Here is a 16223-nt window from a genome sequence, read left to right as displayed (position 1 = left end):
GAAATTTTCAAAGTGTAAAAACAAAATCAATCAATCCTTATATATAATTTTATTTGAAAGATGAAAAAATATCACTCTAGCATAATTGCCAAGACATCGTTGATATGTCCTTTATTTTATTTGTGTTTTGTTTGTTGTTTTCGGGCTATATCTCCAGACTTGCTTAAGGCACTCGGGGCTCTGTACTCAGGGATCACTCCTGAGGGGAAGTGCTCGGGACTATGCCATGCCAGAAACTGAACCCAGGCTTCCAGTATACAAAGTGTGCACTCAGTCCCATAGCTATCTCTCCAGCTCTGTGCCAACACATCTGTGCCAACACATCACCCCCACAAGGTGGCCACAGGTGAATGTTTGGAAGACTTGGAGCAAACAAATTAGATAGGTCCTTTTAGCTTCTACCAATAATTCCAAGAAATCTCTCTCTACCTTTAAGGAACTTTAAAATTAGTCTCCTCACCCCTGAGCTCTCAAAGCCTCTGACACTGCAGTAAATTAGTAAGATCAAATAGATACAAGCAGCACAGCATCCTCGGGCCCTTGCATTGCCCTGGCTGGAAAGAATCAATGGGAGCTCTTCAGTCTGGAACTGAGATCACTTGGGAAACTCTCTCCCCAACCCACCAAAGGGGAAAACAAGATTACATAGACATGGACTATTAAAATAAACATGGATACAGGGATGACTGAAGCTAGGTCACACATAGCAAACCCCAAACTGGCTCAGAGCTGCCTGTGTGAGTGAAGCCACAAAAGGACATTCGACATATTTTTCATGGGAATAAGAATAGCTTCCTTAGACAAATCCCTATATGCCAGAATGATGCCAAAGAATAGGAATAGTAATAACATCTTTCAGAAATCTCCAAGAAATTCACATTGATTAAAAATTCTTCCCCCACAGCACTCCAGGGAATAGCTTTGCAAGGTTGGAATAGACTCTGTTACCACGTAAATATCATTTTCCAAGAGGACATGCATCATGGCCAGGCAATTATAAATCCTACTGAATTCACACAGATTTGGAGAACTGCCAGGATGCTGGGTCTGTCCCCAACCAGCACCTGACCAGCACCACTCCACCTAAAGGCATTCCTGTGAATGGACAACAGCAATGAAAACTGCTCATCACTTACAGCAAGCTTGGCACAAACTACCAAACTGAATTTAGATCCAAAAAAAAAAAAAAAAATACCAAAGAGAGGAAAGAGCCCTGGGACAAGAGCTGTAATTCAGTTTCTCTATCAATGAGAAGGAAGACACACACTATCATTGCAGAGATGGAATCATTTCTTGACCCAATCATGAAATAGAGCTTTGTACAAATAGAAATATTTAGTCCAGGGGGGCAAGACAGGTAGCACAGGGGTTAGGGTGCTTGCCTGGGCATGTAGCCAATCCCATTTCTTTTTTTTTTTGTTTTGTTTTTGGGCCAACACCCCATTTGACGCTCAGGGGTTACTCTGGCTATGCGCTCAGAAATCGCCCCTAGCTTGGGGAGACCATATGGGACGCCGGGAGATCGAACCACGGGTCCATCCTACGCTAGCGCTTGCAAGGCAGGACACCTTACCTCTAGCGCCACCTTCCCGGCCCCCTCCAATCCCATTTCAACCCCTGGATCTGCACATGCACCCCTCCCAAACACCATCAAGAGTGATCCCTGAATACAAAGCTGGCTGTAGCCCTGAACATCACCAGGATGTGGCCGAACTCTTGACCCCACATGAGGTAGTTTAGTCCTTACATAAGTATTAAGATTCATGTTACTGATTTCGCCTTTTAGTTGAGGGGAATACAGTAGTTAAGTGAATTCTTTAAAAAACAGCTAGGAATGAGTAGAAATCCATTTATTTCATCTTGGGTTCAAGTAGCCAGAAAGAGTAAACTCTGACTACCACATATACACACCACTTTCTCAGTGAAAATCCCTGCACAAAATTGCATTTTTACCCAGAAATTCAAGAAATCTGTATCTTTAGTGTTTTAGCCAAAAATCAGAGAGAAAATATATAGTACCTAGACAGAATATATAATGCATAACAAAATACATATATTCTATATGTATAGGTATTAATGCAAGCACTATATAATATATATTTTGATGCATATACCTATTTACATACTTACATACATACAGACAGGCACACACGTGAGCGCGCGCGCACGCACACACACACACACACACACACACACACACACACACATCAGTCAAGTTCTTGCTGCTCTTTAGACAGTTCAAGGCCAGGCACGTAACTCAGAGGAAAAGCACTTCATTATTAGCAAATGTGTGGCCAGGCTTCAATTTCAGGTGCCAGAAAATAAATAAATAAAATAAATAAATAAATAAATAAATAAATAAATAAATAATAACAAGACATAACTTCACTGAAGTATAGCCATGGAGTGCAAATTTTAATTGCATTATTTTCCATAAAACTAATGTGTGTCACAAAGGGAGAGGCTGCCAGTGACAATCTGGCCTAGTGATTCATATGTCTCCCTGACATACCCATTTCTGATACAGGTGTTATTTGTATTTCCTAGAAATCACAGTCTTCCTTGGTGAGATAAGCAATAAACAATGTCTCCAGCCATGGCAGAGTTCTTTCTATGCTAGAAGGCACTGGCAGCAAACACCCCAGGAATTAAGAATATAAATTCGGGCCAGAGAAATGGCGCAGTGGCAAGGCATTGCAATATGGTCCCAAAGCCAGGGGTAATTTCTGAGCGCTTAAGAGGGTGTAACCGCAGAGTGTCCACCGGGGTGTGGCCCAAATAAACAAACAAACAAAAAAAATATAGATTCAAATACCTCTGCTTTCTAAACCTTAGGACACTCATAATCATGCTAATAAGGCTTATCTTAGTCATTTTAATTTTCCTTTTGGGGGGACATTGGATGTTTGAAGGGTCACACCCTGCCAGAACCGTGGCCAGGATTTTCTCTGGCTTGGTGTTCAGGAGTCACTCAGGATGGTACTTAGGGAACAATATGGGATGCCAAGATCAAACTGGGGTTCAGCACATGTAAGGCAAGTGCCTTACAAGACCCTCTTTCACTACTAGTGGGAATGTCAAACCTTTTTGGAAAACAAAAAAAGTTAGGAATTGAGCTTCTTTATGATCCAGCAATTCCACTTTTTTTGCATCTACCTCAAGGACCCAAAAACTATTTTTTTTTTGTTTTTTGTTTTTTGGGCCATACCTGGCGGTGCTCAGGGGTTACTCCTGGCTGTCTGCTCAGAAATAGCTCCTGGCAGGCACGGGGGACCATATGGGACACCGGGATTCGAACCAACCACCTTTGGTCCTGGATCGGCTGCTTGCAAGGCAAACTCCTCTGTGCTATCTCTCTGGGCCCCAAAAACTATTTTTAAAAAGACAGTTGCAGTTCTATGTTCATTGCAACATGCTTCACAAAATCTGGAAACAAAACAAGTGGTCAGGAGATGACTGAATAAAGAAAACATGGTACATATATACAATGGAAAACTACTTGGCTTTAAGAAAAAATGAAATCATGCAATTTGCTGCTGTATACCACACAGTATAATCAGGAGAGGATTTGGATGGGCTGGTATAGTAGTACTGCAAGTATAAAACAATAAAATTGTACTAATGTAAACTATGAGATTTAAATAGAAATTGATTTTTATGAAGAATATTCCATACAAACTAAAAAAAACTATTCAAATAGCCTTATTCCACCAAACTGGACAAAATAATATAGTAAAATTTATATATTTATGCTCCAAGAATCCCATTAGAAAACCCATTAATGTTTTTTTGCTATAATTCAAATTCTTAAAAAACTTAAAAAATGTCTTTTTCTGCAGACACCAAAATAAACTATACACTACATACATGACAAAATAATATAGTCACTGAGATAATGGAAAGGTGGTGAGAAAGAAGAACACGCAGAAACATGTTAGGAACACCAGAAATTAACCATTAGAAGCTGTTTCAAATAAAATCACTAACACTTACCTGTGTTGGGGTCAATTTTGATAATTGTAGTTGATGTCTAGAAATGGGGTTATGAATATAATTATCATGAAGCAGCAATTGGGCAATCACAACCTAATTAAACCCACTGACTCGATTATCTTGTTTTTCCCCTAATAATCACATAACATTTTAACACTTGCTAATTTCAGGACCTACGGGTGATGTTCATTCAGTAATAACAAGCTACAGCTACAGGTTAGAAAAGCATGAACAAGTTACTCAAACACTTGAGTCAACCAAAGGGTAGAGATGAATTTCAGGGACAGTTGACATCTGTTCTTCTACAGCACTTATGCCTCGGCCTCCACAAAATTACTCATTAGAGATAAAGCCAGGGGAGATGAAATAAATGATAACTCCTAGGGAAGTGGAAGGACACCATTCTGCCTTCTCAAACACATGCGATTTTATGGGAGCAATATGACATGCTTTTTCACATGATTATGGAATCTGTCTCCAAAGAGATGACTTATTCTTCTCGGTATAGTGAATGATTCTTTTGCCAGGCCTCCTCACATAAACTTTATGCATTGCCCCGAGGCTCCCTCTACAACCTCTTTCTTACATTGAGTGCATTCTCAAATTCCATGTTCCATTCCCAACTGAGTGTCACTGTCCCCACAAAGATACATTGACCTAATTCACCTTCACTTTCTGAAAAGCAGACCTGCTGGCATCTGGGGTAAATTCCTCTTCAGAGAATTAAGAGGGCTGAAGAAACACATTAAAGATTGGTCTTGGAGTTTAGGTCCTGGAATTTAAACCAATTTAGACTGGTTTTGGAGAGTATCTAGAGGTCTAGGCACTCTTTACCATGGCCTCAGAGTCCTGAATACTCTGAAAGCAAAATTTTTTACTTGGACAGTCACAGACTTTGGAGTAGTTCAGTTTTACTCTCCTCAACAATTAGCCTTTTTTGTTTATTTGTTTTCTTTTGTCTTCTTGAGCTTTTTTCCCACTGAAGGCTTTTATGTAAGAAAATAAGGAATGGATAAATAACACTTATTGATAAATAACAATAAGTGACAAGCTAAAAAAAAAAGGTGACTCTGTGTTCCCTTTATGATGATTTACAAACAGAACAAATATTTTCTTCTTACAAGGTGCTTGGGTACGAGTCTGGGAATAGTAAACCACCTAAAGATATCCACAGTAAAATTAAGATTGCATAAAACCATCTCTGGTTACTTTGGAGCTGAAGAATCTACTCAGCAATTACTGTCCAACTGCCTGTCTTACCAAAAAGCTACTGCCCTAGATATCTGAGGAATATCTGGATTTGCTCCATCTCCCTTAGTACAAGTTGTTACTCTATTAAGGGCACTTGTGATCATCCATGAACAGGACTTTCCTTACTGTACTGTGATGACTCAGGGAGAGGCAAAAAGTTTGTTACGCCTCTATAATCTAAATAGAACACATGGTGATCACTGAAAGGCAAGGGACATACTAGCATCTATGCTTTTAAAGAGTATATGAGCAATTTCCAAAGAATTACCAGTAGACAATAGAACTAATTTTCAAACATGTCTGTGCAGTTTTTGAAAATATTTCTTGGGCATACAGGTCTCAAAGCCCTCATAGGGCACTGAGACGGTCTAATGAGGCTCTACAAAGAGGAAACGTAAAATACATTCTCTACTTAAAAATGAAAATCATACACTTATTTTCCAGCCATTATAGATAGGTATTCTTTTTAAATAACCAAGTAAATGAGACTTCATACTCTTGAGCCTGGTACAATACAATTTAAGAGTACACATTTCTCTAAAGCTTACCCAGTTTTAACTTGCTGTTTTTCCCCACTATCTTTTCTATAACCCATTAAAACAAAAAGGGCCAGAGAGTACAGCAGGAAGAGAGTTTGCCTTGCAATCCAGGTTCCAGGGTTAGATCCCCAGCACCCCACTCAACACACCAGGACTGATCCACCCCAGAGGTAGGAGGAATAAACTCTGAGCACCACTGGTGCGACCCTAAAATCAAAATAAAGCAAAAAATAAGATACTTTACCAGGCTATTACAACAAGTAATTATCTTATATTACTGATATGTTATAATTAATTTTCCATTATGATCAGATTTCCTTCCACACCACCAGGATATATAGATCTCTCATAAGCAACTGGAAGAGATAAAGCATGAGAAACTTAAGCTATTAGCTTACTAAGTAATAACTAACGCAATTCACACCACCTGAGATCCAGAAGATACTCCCTCGAGGTGTGAATCCTGTCTCCCTACTTGGTAGCTTGATGTCTTTGGCTATATTACTTTTTCTCCCCTTATTTTTTTTTCTCTACCATGTGAACACTCACCAGTTCATATTAAATGATAGATAAATGTTACCTAGTATTATTCTGACAATGAGTCACTCTAGCTGATATCTATTTAGGCCAGCATCACACTGTTAACCCAGTGTTCAAATTTTATCCCACAGTAAGATAGATCATGAGGGACTGGAACTAGATCAGGTCCAATTTGGTTTAACTGACTGACATTTGTTCAACCACTGGCTAACTGGTCATCATCCTATAGAGGGATGATGTAATTAAGGATTAGAATGGCTAAACATTTGGAACCACAATGGCCTTTGGATATTGAAATGCTGGGGTAGTATTGACAGTCCAGTTTGTGATGCTTGACTCCAATAATGGCTTAATTCCAAACTGGACACCAGGTAGTTGTCACAGTTCATTCCTTTCCCCTCTCAAACCTCTCATAGAAGCATGTCTTTGTTCTTAGCTTCTAATATCCAGACAGCAGAAAGAGAAACACTATGGATATCTTTATAAAGGACTATCACATTTTCTGCCTATTAATAATGCAACTATTTTCTACTGTGTTCCATTCTCTACTCATTCATTTTCCAGGGAAATCTCCACCTAGATCTATTTAACCAGTTCCATCACATTTTCATCTGTCATTTGCCATCAGTATCAAAGTTGTGACTCATTGCATTCCAAGCCCAATTTTTCTTTTCACAATAAGAATTGACTAAGGAATGTTGGTCTGAGCACCGGTCTTCACATTTCACATGCAATAAGTACCAAGTTACAAGGTCTTTTTTCCACTTGCATTATTGTTTTCTTCAAAACAATGCCTTTCTTCTTCCTGTAGGCTCTTCCCCAATGGACCAGCCTTTTCTAGTTTGATGTGTCAATCATTCCCCAGCCCTCTTTTTCTTTTCTTCTTCAGATCCAAGCCATCTTTCTTTCCCAGCAAATTTCCACCGCATAATTATGGCAATGCTGTAGCCTACTTTTCTGTTAGCTTAACAACCCTGTCTATTTTCTACTTGTGCTGATGCTACTGTTTGCTTTTCTGATGGACTAATCCGTGTATCCTTTCAAGGCCTGACTTCCCCTACCAGGATAGCAGCTGGAGCTCTAATTCACAGGTGCCTTCCAAAGCTTTTCATTAGCAATAGAAATGAGATGGTTTCGAAACCCATTTCTTAATCTGCAGGTGAGTGTTGGAACCTTTGTGCAGCAAACATCTTTCAAGTACCCCACATTGTGCCACTACACAATTATTCTGTGTAATAAGTGCAATGTTATAGGCACATTTGTAGTGTTAACAGGGAGAATGTTCCCTCAGAGGAATATCAGCTCCCACCCACCCACTACCCCACCCCTCCTTAGCCTGCCTCTGGCATTTCCTAGCTCCAGAGAGAAGCACTTGGCTGACAGGAGCAAAACTGAAGAATAATGACTCTGCCTTCTTCAATCTGAGCAGGGAAGAGAAGAAGTTCCAAATCTGAAGGCTCTAGTTTGTGTTCTGGTTCAACTGGCCAGACAAGAGCTTAGGGATCGAGTTTGGCCTTCCCCAGCTGGCCTCTAGGGCAGATAAGCCTCTCCACAAATCCTGGGTTTAATTACTTCTGACACACTTGTCTCCCCTGGGCCTTCAGCCCCTGTTGTGATCAAACCAATCTGAATCGAAAGGTAAGTCTTTGCTTACTCATCTTCGACGAATGCTTGATACTCAACTAAGGGATCCTAAAATATTTAATCAGGATCCACTGGTTTTTTAGTAGCATTTTTCTCATCTTTTCTTGAAAGGTCTTTGTTAAAAGTCCACTCATAGCCCTGGTAAATAACTTCCTGCATCAAGCAGTCCTCGATGAAGTGTTTGTTTTTTCGAACAAAAAAGTTCCAACCAACCCTTCCTTCACCCTATGCTCTTTAAATAAAGTTGGGGGTAAGCGAAAGTATTTTATTAATATCCAGAAGCAACATGTAGGGAATTGAACAAGCAAACACATGAAAGCAAGGAAATCAATACCAAAATACCCATGACCTGGCACAAAAAGAAACCTTCCCTCCAAGAATAACTCCAGAAAAAAAACATTGTCTCCAGGTTGGAATTAAGCAAGAATGCTTTGAAGACACTGTAATCTGGCTCACTAGAATTAAAAGACAATGCATTTGCAGGTGAGTATACTGAGGGTCTCTTTTCATTCTAACCCCAGAAGAAAACAAATCTATATGGAAGTTAAATACCCATACACTAAAATTCTCAGTTTTGTTTCAAGGGACAAGGACAGGAGCCATTAGAAAGGAGATGTATTTTATGATAGTATTTTCCAAGCAGAAAGTGTAAATTCAAAGCACTTCCCATTGGCTTTCTATTTATCAGTGTGTACAGTTCTCCAGACACAAAGTTCAAGGAGACAAAGATTCCAAAGAGCTTCCTAGTGAACTGCAAATACATTCTCAATTCACCAAAGTCACTTGGAAACTTCTGAATCTTTTCCTCCAGGAGACAGTTCGATTTATAGTATCTTCTCTCTACTGTCCCTCCACACCCCCAAATCATCCCTAACCCTAACCTTCCTTTAGCACTGGCATGCGAACCATGCTGTTTTAACTTTCTTTCCTGTTCTCCCAGTTCTTCTGGAACATTTTATTTTCAACAGTCAACTCATTTGGAGGAGTGCCACACTGAGGTTCAACTGTTTACAGCATTAACTGTTTCTGCCAGAAGTCCATATCAAACTCTACCTTTCTCCATTCTCCAGATTGCCTCCTGGATTAAGAATTTATGCTTTAGTTTGGAAGAGGTTTAGGAAATGTGGAAACTTCCAAACACATCTCTTCTTTCTTGACAAAGTTACTTTCATTTGTCCAGAAGACAATGAATTGCATTTCATTTTACCTAAAGTTAAGTTTCACTCTCTCAATCCTGATTAAAGGTTGCTTGTATTATTCAGAAGTCATGGAAAGGCTGATTTTATGGATAATGAGGAAATGGGAAACACTAGTCAATGATCTGCAAAAGAAAACAGAGTTCTGAGGAGGTCTGTGGAGGGTACATTTTCGGAAGAGTCTGAAACACTGGAAAATCACCAGTTATTGTTTTAAACTGGATTTCTGTCTCTTGGCCATTCATCGGTATTACAAAATGGCATCTCTAAAAGCAGCCAATTTAAATCTGTACCACATTGCAAAACAGATCCTTGGAGTCCAATTGTGGATACATTGGTACGTTGCAATAGACGACAAACTTCCAAAGAAGGGCACTTTAAAAGGATGCCTCAGTCCAGAATGATAGCAACAGAGAAGAGAACTCAACAATGAAAAGCAAAGCCCCAGACCCCAATAGCTAAAACTTGAAAGCCACAAGAACAAAACTGATTTTTGGAGGGAATTATATCTGGATAAATAAAACCATGCTCAATTCTGAGTTCCCCGACATTTTAAATTGTACAAAACTCAATACCACTGCTTCAGTAATGTACAAGTTCCCAGAAAGCCTGACACTCTGCAGAGATGTTTCACAACCAGCTACAAATCCTATGCAGTAGGGTAGTAGAAAGGGCATTGGGTTGGGAGTCAGCTGACCTGAGTTCTAGGCCTGGCCTTGTTACAGCTGAACTTTCTGACCTTGTGCAAGTCGCTCCATGTCTCTCTGCCAGTTTCCTCTTCAGTAAAATTAAGAGGGAAGAAGATTTGAAATATATGATCTATTCATATATTCTCAACAAGAGGCACATGCCCTATGTGCCTAGAATCCAAGGGAGGCAGAGGTGAAAATTGCCTAAGAGAGGGGTACAGTATGGGGGGGGGGCACAGGAAGGAAGTTGTGGTTGGAAGGTAGCCACAGTCAGAAAAAAAAGTGAAGGAATACTTATCTAAGGCATAAAATATGTAGCTTCTTCATAGGAAGTTTGACTGGTAAATATTAAGACACTTCATAGTCAATCACCTAACATGCACCGAGATGTCAACTTTTAAATGATCTTATGCTAATTTCCAAGTAAGCAATAATACTATTTTATCCACTTTCTCCTAAACCTCAGCTTAATCTCCCTCCTCCCTGAAGTTCTTTTTATTACAATAAATGCCTCTTTTCTCTTCCTTTCTTATTTTTTTAAGCAACCTTCCCCAAACTAAGACTTGTGCTATTAAAAGAGCTCAGAACTTCCCATTTCCTTGCTAGGGCTAAAATTAAACTGTCCATTCCTTAAGGCCCAACATAACATCTGCCAGATGTCTTGGCATATCACAGAAGAAATTTCTTCTAGTATTATCTCCTGTTTTCTCATAAGCAATTAATAGGTCACCAACACCCTGCTAATTTCTCTCTAGTTTCTTTAGTTTCTTACCAACATAAAAACATGACCCTCACAAGATACTCACTTACATAAAGACACACACCTGATTTATGTTTTCCAGTTCACTGGATATTAGCGATAGATTCTGTAAATATAACCCCTCACACACACATCTTTTGAAATTTTCTTGATTTCTATACACCAAACCTTCAATCATACATCATGTCAGTCTTTTGCAATATGAGTTCATCTGTTTCCTAATTTGTGAAATAGCAGCTTTGTTCTCTGGTAATCAAGAAACATTCATACAGCTTTCTCAAAGCTGTCCTATGAGATAGTCAACTGCAAGTCTGATAAATGTACATACCACAAAGGAGATAAGTAAGGTTACTTTAACCTAGAAATCTCAATACTTAGGAATAAGTCAAAATAGACTATGCCCTATTAAACTAACTCCCTCCCACAGAAAACAGAACTCTTTCCCAAGGCAACTTTACCATTCCTTTCTTTTAAGAAAACTGACCACAAGGTACTCTAAACTCCATTAATAGAGTTGTATTTCTTTTTCCCTTGTCTTCCAGAAGACTTATTAGAAGATTATATAGAAAAAATACACACAAACACAAATGAATGTTTTTTTTGGTTTCCAAGCCCCTAGGAAAACATTGAGAACATGGTCAAGGAATTATGTCTCATAAATCTAATAGGAGAAACATGGACTATGACGGTCCAACAAGAAGTTTTTGTGTAATGTGCATCCTAGTTCACATATATTTCTCCAGAATAAGTTCTCTTTATGGAACTACACCTATCCAAATTTACTTAAGAAGCCTCATCAACTTGACTTCTCATAGCCAAAAAAAAAAAAAAAATAAATAAAATTTCTGAGCTTTAACATCAAACAATAATGTTCATCTTGACACTCTTTCTACTTCTCTTATGGTCACATATCCAAAACAACTATCCCAATTTGAATGCTCTTGTCTAGAAAACTGCAAGAACCATGATAGTTACAATGATAGTTCTTCCTAAGCTGATGTATCAGTGTTTCTCAGGTATCAGGTATGTTATTCAGTACATATTCTCAAACTCCACAAATATCCCTTGGATACTTAATTCTTTCTCTCCAGAAATTTTCAACTCCAAAACTATCTAAAAGACACCTAAATATTTTTATTGCAAAGTGGAAAATGTGGTAAGTCAACAGCAGCACTGATAACAAGTCCATCACACACACACATCCCCACTAACCAAAGTAATTAACCAGCTATCCTGATATTAACAAAAATGTAAGGAAGTTTACTTCAAGATCAACATATAATGTGTCTAAGTTTATATAAACATATATGGCCAATTGGATGTCAAGTTATCTGGCAATTAGATGCCAAGTTATCTTTCTCCCCAAACTCTTTACTCCACTGTATATTGAATATCTAGTAGCATCCACATATGCACTATCAAATTTAAATAGCATTGACAGCATTCAATGAACCAAAATAACGATAACAATAATGATAACAAATAAGAGAACATTCAAAAGTGCATAACAAAATGTCAGTCAAGTTTTGTTTTTTCATTTCTAAGTCTTCTTAGAAAGTCTCAGGGGTTTGTTTAATAGGGGACCAGAGCTCTGAAGGGAAGTATATCTAAAAGAGCATACACTAGCATCAACTGACAATTTTGAAAAGTGTCCATCTTCTGCAAAAACAATTTTTACTTCAGGTAACCAGAGACAATTATCAGCTAAAGGACCATGCATTTCTCCACTCCTTTCAAGCCCCCTAAGAAGAACAATAACCCTCAATTAATGACACAACAGTTTGGTTTGAAAAATGTGATGGTGTCACAGACAGCACTATACATTTATTGAATGATACTGCTACCAGCTACTCAACAGCAGCATCTAATTACACCTGGAATCTGAAGCTAATTCCATGTACACAAAAATACTGTAGACCTAAGGAACTTTAGACATGAAAATCTGACAGATCATGAGAAAGCAAAATAAGAAAAATGCTGGTATAAGTTGTTCACCAAGGTGTTCCTTATTTCTTTTGAAGCTGGTACCTTTCTGTCTTCCTCCTTAGTTGATAAAAAAAAAAAAAAAGATCTAATCGGTCTCTTGACAATATACTAATTGGTATGAATCTCCTCCAACTTTTTATGTCCCTATTGGAGCCCTCCTGATCTATCTTAAATAATCCACCTAAGATTCTTCCAACATCTTCCTTCATCCTCAAGATGGCTACCTTACCTAATGGAAAAGCAACATCTTCACAGTTGGCTTTTATAAATTCCTCAGACATTTCAGGATTCATTTCTTTCCTTGGATCAATTACATACATTCTCTAGGAGTAATCTGTGAAGAACTCCAATCAATGTCTGTGGAATGGGGTAGGACAAGGTTGTTTCTTCAGGCTCACTCTCACAAAATGTCTTCCTACTAGACTAATAAATGCCTCCCAATTAAAATGAAGACACCTGGACATAAAGCTTCTCAACTGACAGAAAATGTTAAGATTTTCTTTCCATCATGTCACTGTTAAGAAGACATGTAGTATTTCTAAAGATTTATGGTACTGGAGAACACAGAAGAGGAATGGAAGGGAAGGGGAAAACAAAGAAACTAAAAGGCCTGATACACAAATGGAACAACCTGAAGAGAAATGTAGACCCTGGAGAAAGTGGTGTCAGTCAAGTCTGATAGTTCCTCTGAAACCTTGTAGGATTTGATGCTGTTTGCACAGACGAACTTAAACCAGACAATATAGTCTTGCAATGCATCAAAACATCATGATAGGCAAGCCCCTGAACTCTAAAATCTCAGCTTTGGGTCTCCACCACCTTCACAATGAGACATTAACATTTCCTAAGGATTTGCAGGAGAGTTGGAGCAGCTACAAGTTGTGTTAAGACCTCAATGAAAAAAAAAAGTTTAAGGTTTCCTCTTTCCTAAAGAGGGGTCAACTCCTTCAGGGACACTCAAAAGGAAGGGGGTGTGTGAGAATTCCAAGTTTACTTTAAAATGAAAACAGACGCCTCCATAACTTGTGAAAGCACTTCTTTGGTTCTGAGCAGCCCTTAAAAGCCCCTCATTTTCGAGCTCTATAATGAATAGAGTGAGGAACCACTACAAGATTGCCCCTCTGGAGGGAGGAGCAGCAAGCTGGCAAGTCTCCTCCAGCCATCTCCAATAGAGCTTCAAGAGACATCCATAATGTTATAAACACTTCTCATCTCAGCTTTGTCTCCTGGAAACTAGCTCTCCTCCATTTTCTGGTAGAGCCACACAACATGACACAGCTTACCTGACTCAGTTCCCAGCCTTCAACCAAACTACTCACTTCCCACCCAAACCTGCAAGCCATCTCCAGAAACCAACCAAACCAAACCAAACCAAACCAAATCAAACCAAAGCCAACCAAACCGCCAACACAGACAAACACTCAGACACAGATCCCCCGGAGGAGCCCTGGATCAAAGCCCCAACTGGTTGGTCTTTTCCCATCCCAGACCCCAGACGCATGCTGAAAAATGAAACTTTTTTTTTTTTGGCTAGGGAAGCAATATGAAAGGAACTCCAAAGCAGGCAGCCTCCCTCCCTCTCTGTAGGTTGGAAGCTACAATGAAAAGAAAATGAGGGTTCCTCCAGGAATGGTGAAAAGCTTTGGAGAATGAACGTGAGAAGGAGCTTTGTGTTTTGGAGTCTGGACTGGAACCAAGGCAGACAGCTTGCAAATGGAGGACAAGGAGATAAAGAAAGGGGAAGAGAGAAGGGGGCTGCTTCTATGGGGGGGGGGTGTGCGGCTGCGGCTTCTCCTCGTGCTTGGAAAGAGGGGGAGACCCCTGGGAACTAGCACCAGGAGTGAGACGACCCCCAAGCAAGCCCCTGCCTTGCTTGTCTCCCTTGCCCAGAAGAGCCAGACGTGGGTAATGGCTTCTTCTCTCCAGAAACCGTTGTCCTCCTCCATCAGACGCTTCTGAACCCCCAGCCAGGAGGCAGGGCAGAACCTCAGCAGCTCCTGAACCTGCGCCTCCCAGCCCCCCAAAACCTGGTGCCCGCCCCCAGCCAGCCCGCGCCCCCTTGCTTCTTGCTTCTCTGCTCCCCAACAGCACCAGCAGAGGCAGCAGCCACCCTCCCCCTTCCCCAGACCCCGCATCCCAACTTCAGAGAGAAGAGAGTGAAAGCGAGAGAGAGAGAGAGAGAGAGAGAGAGAGAGAGAGAGAGAGAGAGAGAGAGAGAGAGAGAGAGAGAGAGAGAGAGAGAGCCAAATACCTGAGCAAGAGGGGGGTTGCCAATCCGCACGGCTTTGCCATCGGGCGCGCAGGGGACAGGCCGACAGACAAGGGGGGAAAGGAAGGAGAGAGGGGGACAGAGAAAGAAAGAGGTCAACCAGCTCAGGTCAGCGCTCCCTCCCTCTCACTCCGGCTCAGGTCTCTCTCTCTCTCTCTCCCCCCCCAAGCCTCGCGCCCTCCGCCCCCCTGGCCGGTCCCTACACCGGTCCCCACACTCCGAGAGCATCCGTGTCCTGAGCCTCCAGCTCTCTTGTCACTCATCTGGCATGATCTTCTCTGGGCTCCCTTAGAACTACACGAAATTAATTAAAGCCACAGCACTCCGCTTTCCCCCCCCAACACCCCCCCCCCAAGCACAAGGAGCAGCCAGCAGGAAAAGCACAGCCGTCGCCACCACCTTCTCCACCTTCTCCCCTCCCTCCTCCCCTCCCTCCTCCTCTTCTCCTCCTCCTCTTCCTCCCCCTTCTCTTCCACCTCCTCCTCCTCCTCTTCCACCTCCTCCTCCTCCTCCTCCTCTTCCTCCTCCTCCTCCTCCTCTCTCTCCCTCCAGCTTCTTCCAACAGTCAGTCCATGCAGGGGACTTCCCTCTCTCTCTCTCTCCTCCCCGCTCCGCCGAGCAACCCTCCTGGGCCGAATGAATGAGCGCGTCGGTGCCTCCACCGCCCGCCCGGCGCTCAAATCGCCTCGCCTCGCCTCGCCTCGCCTCCGACCCCCGCCGCACTGGGACCCCCCGGAGCTGCCGGTTCATTGCAGCAACTTACAAGCTGGAGCGTCCCGGCGCCGGGAGGTGTTGCGGGCGTCCCCGGCCCCGCCGCCTCCAGATCCTCTTTCTCTTCCTCCTCTTCCTGCTCGGGTTATTGTGGTGGAAGTTGTTGCGGAGTCTCATGGGCTCCCGCCGGCTCTCAGCAATGGAGGATCGCCATCTTCCTTGCCTTCCTCGGCTCCTCAGACTCGCTGCAGCAGCAGATGACCTGAGATATCCGTCTCTCTCTCTCTCTCTCTCTCTCTCTCTTCCTCTCTCTCTCCTCTCTCCCTCCCTCTCCTCTCTCTCCTCTTCTCTCTCCTCTCCTCCCTCTCCCTCGCGCGCTCGCTCTCTCTCTCTCTCTCTCTCCCTCCCTCTGTGTCTCTCTCTGAATAATGAGCAACCGGCGGGAGAGAGAGAGAGAAAGCAAAGACAGAAAAAAAAAGAGAGAAGGAAGACTATCTTCTCCTGCTTCACAAAACGCCGGAGCACCAGGGGGTGCGCGAAGCCTTTCTAATCACAACTACGTGCAAGAGAGAGAGGAGGAAGGAAAGAAAAAGAAAAGAAAAGAAAGAAAGAAATAAGGAAAAGGGGGCTGGAGTGGGGAGGTAG

The 16223-nt window shown here is 41.5% G+C and overlaps 1 protein-coding gene across 4 annotated transcripts in view; it reads right to left on the bottom strand.

The window, feature by feature from the left end:
- The window catches only part of ZNF462 (zinc finger protein 462), a 153044-nt gene extending 137079 nt beyond the window's left edge, over positions 1 to 15965 (bottom strand). For 3 of the 4 annotated variants that reach the window (XM_049770794.1, XM_049770807.1, XM_049770811.1), the window contains exon 1: positions 15631 to 15965. The gene's annotated coding sequence lies outside the window, so the exon portion shown is untranslated. Of the gene's footprint in view, positions 1 to 14849; positions 14926 to 15630 lie in introns of those variants that run through there. The other variant, XM_049770802.1, reaches the window with a different exon arrangement.
- Between the last annotated feature and the right edge of the window lie 258 nt (positions 15966 to 16223).

Source organism: Suncus etruscus, chromosome 1 (genome assembly GCF_024139225.1).
Source record: "Suncus etruscus isolate mSunEtr1 chromosome 1, mSunEtr1.pri.cur, whole genome shotgun sequence".
Classification (NCBI taxonomy): Eukaryota; Metazoa; Chordata; class Mammalia; order Eulipotyphla; family Soricidae; genus Suncus; species Suncus etruscus.
The sequence above is the reverse complement of the archived record's forward strand: the minus strand, read 5'-3'. Positions and strand labels throughout refer to the sequence as shown.